Below are 7,500 nucleotides of genomic sequence, written 5' to 3'. Positions count from 1 at the left end.
ACACTAGATAGGGCATGTATATCACTGACTCTAGACAGGGCATGTATATCACTGACTCTAGATAGGGCATGTATATCACTGACTCTAGATAGGGCATGTATATCACTGATACTAGATAGGGCATGTGGGCATGTATATCGTCCCAAGTTAGTCTCAGGGCAGTGCTCTTGTGAAGCGTTTCATAAGTTGTTGTCATTGTTATTGCTATCGTTGTTGTTACTATTACTGTTACTATTATTACATTCCATTAGTATTATTAGTATCATTAACATTTTATTACCATCATTGTTAGTAGTAGTAGTAGCAGCAGCAGTAGTGGTAGTGGTAGTGGCAGCAGCAGTAGCAGTAGCAGTAGTAGTAGTAGCGTCATCGTCTGTGTCATTCACTAAGACCTGTGTTGCTGCTTGTTTGTTTTTGTTTTTGTTTTTTTTCTCCTCCATTTTGAAACGTAGACATTTTTAGGATATTACTGACTGAAAGAAATGCTTCTTCTTCTTCTTCTTCTTCTTCTTCTTCTTCTTCTTCTTCTTCTTCTTCTTCTTCTTCTCCTTCTTCTTCTTCTTCGTCTTCTTCTTCTTCTTCTTCTGCTTCTTCTTCTTTGTCTTCTGCTTCTTCTTCTTCTTCTTCTTCTTCTTCGTCTTCTTCGTCTTCTTCTTCTGTTTCTTCTTCTTCTTCTTCTTGTCTAACCTTTATGTATACATCCCTTGTTGCAGCGGGGAGATCGAGATCGAGACCGGAAATAACTGCACAGTTTTATAAATAGGTTGAATGAAACCAGATGGTAATCACCGCGGAAACGACATGCCAGATATTGTTGTAGTCCCCTGCAAGTGCCATGGCTGACTCACAGGGTCGGTATCTGTGTGCGTGGCTAGGGGGCAAGAATGCGCTCACGCAATTGTTTAGAACAATTGTTTAGACAAAGAATGAGTCAAGTTTGTGTCGCGCCTGATTAAAATAGGCAATGCTTGAATGTGTGTTATCTGCCTTCCCTCCTTCCCCTTTTTTTTTATAGGGGTGTGGGGGGAGGGGGGGCGTGGGGGGGGGCGGAGAGGGGGGGCAACGTCTGGGTGTTAACGGAGGGGGAGCAACTGTATTCATGCAGAAAGTCTAAACACCGGGTCGGTAATATAACCGCAGCTGATATAATGCAGACTTCTTGCTTTCAGGTTACCCGTTTCCACTCCCACTCCCCCCCCCCCCTCCCACGAACCCTCCCCCCCCTCTCTCTCTCTCTCTCTCAGCTCTGGCTGAGGAAATATTTTCTTTCTTTCTTTCAGTTCTGTTGAATCTGGTTTTTCCTTAGTTAAAAAAAAGTATAATAATAATAATAATAATAATCGTTATCTGTGTGTGTACGTTTCCTCATGTTGACAGGCTGCAGTGATGGCCTTTGCATTAAACTTCCTGCGCTCTCTCTCTCTCTCTCTCTCTCTCTCTCTCTCTCTCTCTCTCTCTCTCTCTCTCTCACACACACACACACACACACACACACACACACACACACACACACACACACACACACATACACACACACACACCTTAAGTAGATAGTACTTGCTTTTCTACAGACCACTGTTTACACCCCTTCAGTAAGGGCTATAGCCTATCTGAACAAAATCAACTGGTCTGGACAAGTCTGGTCTGGTCTTTCTAAGCGCACATAGCTCGGAATTTGTGCGCGTGCATGTGTGTGCTTGCTTTTGCAGCACGCCTGCATTTGCGTGCTTATGAGTAAGGTGTGTGTGTGTGTGTGTGTGTGTGTGTGTGTGTGTGTGTGTGCGGCGTGTGTGTGTGTGTGTGTGTGTGTGTGCGTGCGTGCGTGTGTTATCTCGTTGTGTGCGCCAGTGATCTTCAAACTGCTTTCAGACACACATAGCGTTCATACTGCAGAGGAAACCGTGCCCTGTAACACTAATCCCTGTTTCCTTGCTGATAAAGACCCTTTAACGATCCTGTTCTCGTCAGACGGGGAATTCCCGATTTGAGTAAAGCTTCGCTGGCGGTCAATGGACCGATACCAACATCCGGGCGTGCAGAATTCAGTAATGACATAGTCACTGCGTCCTCCTCCTCTTCGTATAATGACCGAGGGTGTGTATGTTTCGTCCTGCATGTCTGTCCGTCTAGACGTTTGTCTGTTCGCCCTCGAACGCGATACATTCCCACGTTACAATTATAGCAGACGGAGGGTAAAAGATTACATGCTGTAACTGTTGACCGCCGACGTCAGTCAGCTATGTCAGTGACACTTGTCACAGCTCATAAATGGGTCTTATGCTTGATTCGTCTTGCTTTTTGGATTGGACTGATTATTTATATTTGCTGTCTGCATTATTGATTTTGTGTACGACCCCCCCACCCCCACTCCTCCTCCCCCCCCCCCTCTACCAACCCCACCCCTCACCTCACACCCCGGGCCATGTTTTTCACGTCCGACAGTGCTGCTTTGTGCCTTAGTGTGCACAAAATCGTGTGTGTGTATTGATTCATAGAAGGCGCTCAAAGGCCGACTACTATACATTGGAAGCATGTAGCTGTTGTAGTAGTAGAAGTGGTAGTAGCAGTAGCAGAAGCAGCAGCAGCAGCAGTACTGTATAGCAGCAGCTGCAGTAGCAGCGACAGCAGCAGTAAAAGTAGTGGTAGTGGTAAGTTTTTCATCTGTCAGCAACAGGTGCAATGCTGTTCAGTTCAGTTCAGATACTCAAGGAGGCGTCACTGCGTTCGGACAAATCCATATACACTACACCACATCTGCTAAGCAATGCCCTGACCAGCAGTGTAACCCAGCGCGATTAGTCAGGCCTTGAGAGGTGCAATGCACTATGCAGGACTACATGTCGTTTCTAAGGGCTCGAAAGTAACCCAAAAATCTACTGAAGTGGAGGGATGTTCTCTGTCGATCATCTTCCAGGCGGACCACAGTATCAGTGAGCCATCATGTGATATCACTGAGCAGAGCATGTGCTGATAAAGGCCGTGCACAGTTTTAACGAAGTGAACGTGTGTGCGTGTGTGTGTGTGTGTGTGTGTGTGTGTGTGTGTGTGTGTGTGTGTGTGTGTGTGTGTGTGTGTGTGTGTGTGTGTGTGCTGCTCGCACATGGACGTTTGCTCACTGTACATTCGAACCTGAGTCCTCGTTAACCCCGGGCTTATTTCCATGTCTCATTAAAAAAAAAACCCAAAAAAACACAAACACTGCAGTGACAGCACTGATTCAGTTTCCGTGTTTGTTTGTTTTACGCATTTGACCCATTGAAAAAGGAAGTTCACTCGTTAATAGTTTCTGTTTCTCTCGGGCCTGCTACACGTCGGGATGTATGACAAGAAGCGTAGTGCTAGGTGACATAGTCACCAATGCTAAATGGATCTCCTTAGTAGCACTGTCGCTATCCCCATCTCATTCATCGTCTAATATGAAACCCATTGTTTCAAAATGTTGTGCCCTACTTTCGCCTTTGTGTCCTCCATTTCGTTTTCTTCTCCACATGTGTGCCTGTGGTCTGTTACTGTCAATGACTTTAACAGCACAACACAGCACAATACAATACAGTGCAGTACAAGGCAGTGTATGTTGATTCAGAACAGGAACTGGTGAACACCACCTTAGTGCAGGACAGGCAGGGTCTCCTCTGTTGTGTGGCCTGGCACTGATGGCTTCATCAGTGTGCACTGCTACCGGACTGTACCTGTGTTTGGGGGACTCAGGATGATTGGTGTGTGTGTGTGGTGTGTGTGTGTGTGTGTGTGTGTGTGTGTGTGTGTGTCTGTGTGTCTGTGTCTGTGTGTCTGTGTGGAGGGGGTAATGTTACTGAAACAACGCGGACGAAAAATAAGATAGAGAAACTGTAATGCATATATATCACGGTATGACATGCATATATGTTTAGATTCCCTTGAGCTGTGCAGTGTTGAAAACACCAAACAATGCATACGTAACTGACGGTTTACAGTTTAACGTCCGGCTTTTGATGGATTATCTTTTCCGAAATAAATAACAAACAAAAAACAACAACCCAGAATTCGAGTCGAGCCATACAATTGTGTTCATACGTAACTCCTAAGTTGGCCGTGTCTATTCTATGTGCTGACAGAGTTCAAGTGTAAATCAGATAAGTTCACACGACATTCAGCTTTATTTTCTGTGAACTATTTCTATTTTCAACCGAGTGTTGATCCTGCTGAGTCAGTGCAGAACCCAGCTCGCCTTTCTGTGAAGCGTCTCTTTGCAGAGACTGTTTGATTTGCGCCGGATACAGCTCAGCCAGTCGTCGGTACCCACCGTATAACTCGTCCGGTGGCTGTTCACTTCTCCCACGGGAAAATACTGCCTGGCTTACGAACGGGATTTCCCGAAGTTGTGCATCGAGATCTGCGATGAAACGATACTGCTGTGATGAAAGAACAGATTGAAACCGCGGAAAATATGACAGGAGACTGATTCTTTCACTTCTTTTTTTTTCTCTCATCATCATCATCATCATCATCACTATCATCATCATCATAATCACATCATCATCATCACTGATCATCATCACTCTAACCATCATCTTCATCACCACCACAATTTTCTTCTTGTTCTTGTTCTTCTTCTTCTTGTTCTTGTTCTTCTTGTTCTTGTTCTTCTTCTTGTTCTTCTTCTTCTTCTTCTTCTTCTTCTTCTTCTCCCCACACTCTGTGAAGAGTCACTGACTTGGGTGCTACACATAATTTTTCACCAGAACCCTCTTGGTTTGTCGGTTGTGTGTCAATGCCCAGGCCCATGCAAACTAGTTTATCTGTCAAAGTCGAGAAATATCGTCAGTCCTGTCTCCCCCTGGCCCCCTTCCCCCCGCTACTTTTTGCATTCGTTACCATTTTCTTGTTAGTTCGGCGACTTCTCTTTTACTAAGTCCATTAATGTTAGGTAATTTCCTGTAATTGTACTTAGATATTCATTCAGATTCCACCCCCCCATCCACCCAGTTTTCCACAACTCACCATTCATTCCCCTCTGTCCCCCTCCTCTCCTAATCGATGCAGAAACCGACACTCTGGCAAAATGTCTACAGTCCCCAATACGTGTGACGGGACATTAAACAAATTCATCATCATCATCACCATCATTATCATCATCATGTCTTTTCCTCCATCTCCCTCCCTCAATAGATCTTTCGGGGGACTGTGTTTCAGTGCAAGGTCACTGGACGGAGCTGATTGACTTGACGTTAAAAAACAAAACAAACAAGAGAGGCAAGGCCTTCAAGACTCACTTGTGATACATTTTTTAAAAATCCAAGCTTTTTATGTATTGAGTATAATTTCAAAATGTAATGTTTAAGATGAGAAGGATCAGTTTAAAGCAAATTAAGTCCCCTAGCATTAATTACAAAGTAATTTCCCTTTTTCACTATCTGCACCAAAACGTTTGAAAAATAAATAAAACTTTCACGTTGAGCAAAAGAAGTTCCTGTTTGAACAGAAAATGATAATAATGACTGCTCTTGTTGTTGGGTCAGAATATCAGATCAAAGTGCCAAGTTTAGAGAATACAAAAAATATAAATATAACAGTAAATGCAGTTTGCATATAATTAGGCTTCATTTTTTTTAATTTTTTTGTGCACATCCCAGAGGTGCAATATTGTTTTAAACATGATGACAGGAAAGAACTGAATTTTTCTTATTTTTATGCCTAATTTGGTGTCAACTGACAAAGTATTTGCAGAGAAAATGTCAATGTTAAAGTTTACCACGGACTCACAGACACACACACACACACACACACACACACACACACACACACACACACACAACCGAACACCGGGTTAAAACATAGACTCACTTTGTTTACACAAGTGAGTCAAAAATCAAACAAACAACAAAAAAAACAAAAAACAACAACAACAACAAAAAAACCCACCTGCCTGAAGTTCACAACTGTAAATGTCGTTATCGATTTGTTTTTTTTTTTTGTTGTTGTTTTTTTTGGTGGTTTTTTTTTTTTTTTAAGATATATATATATATTTAGAACTGGTCAACGGTTTGTGACTGGACAATGTTTACTGACGTAGCTTGGAGACTTAGAACGTAATGTTTTCTCAGTTGGGCATACGTTTACTATGACTGAATGGGGTACTCCTGTTGGAATACTATGGTAGCATGCTCTGTTGAGCAAATAATACACAATTATGTCTCCTTTTTAGTATCAGCAAACGAGTCAACAATTTCTGCTTACATAGAGGTAATGAAAGTAGTATTGGATCGTGTCGTTCGTGATCAGTCCGTGTGCATGTGTGTAGAGGGTGAGTTTAAAAACCTATTGACTTATCACCGTAAAGGCGATCGTGGCTGTGGTCTTTTCCGTGAGGGATGGTATGGTCGAGGCGTTGGTCCTGTTGTCCTGTGCGGGGTTTTAGTAGTCCTGGCTGGTGGTTCGAGTGGGGAGGGGATCCTCGCTGTGTCCTGGCTGTTGGCGTGCTGGGGGTGCCCTTGATTGCGGTCCGAGGGTGGTCTGCGCAGCGACCTGGCTGTGCTCGGGTGGTAGAGACCTGGCTGTGCTCGGGTGGTGGAGACCTGGCTGTGCTCGGGTGGTAGAGACCTGGCTGTGCTCGGGTGGTAGAGACCTGGCTGTGCTCGGGTGGTGGAGACCTGGCTGTGCTCGGGTGGTGGTGGAGTCCTGGCTGTGCTCGGGTGGTGGTGGAGTCCTGGCTGTGCTCGGGGTGGTGGAGTCGTGGCTGTGCTCGGGTGGTGGAGTCCTGGCTGTGCTCGGGTGGTGGTGGAGTCCTTGCTGTGCTAGGGTGGTGGAGTCGTGGCTGTGCTCGGGTGGTGGAGTCGTGGCTGTGCTCGGGTGGTGGGGTCCTTGCTGTGCTAGGATGGTGGGGTCGTGGCTGTGCTCGGGGTGGTGGAGTCTTGGCTGTGCTCGGGTGGTGGTGGAGTCCTTGCTGTGCTCGGGGTGGTGGAGTCCTGGCTGTGCTCGGGTGGTGGTGGAGTCCTGGCTGTGCTCGGGGTGGTGGAGTCGTGGCTGTGATCGGGTGGTGGTGGAGTCCTGGCTGTGCTCGGGGTGGTGGTGGAGTCCTGGCTGTGCTCGGGGTGGTGGAGTCGTGGCTGTGCTCGGGTGGTGGTGGAGTCCTGGCTGTGCTCGGAGTGGTGGAGTCCTGGCTGTGATCGGGTGGTGGTGGAGTCCTGGCTGTGCTCGGGGTGGTGGTGGAGTCGTGGCTGTGCTCGGGGTGGTGGTGGAGTCGTGGCTGTGCTCGGGGTGGTGGTGGAGTCCTGGCTGTGCTCGAGGTGGTGGAGTCGTGGCTGTGATCGGGTGGTGGTGGAGTCCTGGCTGTGCTCGGGGTGGTGGAGTCCTGGCTGTGATCGGGTGGTGGTGGAGTCGTGGCTGTGCTCGAGTGGTGGAGTCGTGGCTGTGCTCGGGTGGTGGAGTCGTGGCTGTGCTCGGGTGGTGGTGGAGTCCTTGCTGTGCTCGGGGTGGTGGAGTCCTGGCTGTGCTCGGGTGGTGGTGGAGTCCTGGCTGTGC

Source organism: Babylonia areolata, chromosome 1 (genome assembly GCF_041734735.1).
Source record: "Babylonia areolata isolate BAREFJ2019XMU chromosome 1, ASM4173473v1, whole genome shotgun sequence".
Taxonomy (NCBI): Eukaryota; Metazoa; Mollusca; class Gastropoda; order Neogastropoda; family Buccinidae; genus Babylonia; species Babylonia areolata.
Note: the sequence above shows the minus strand (reverse complement) of the source record.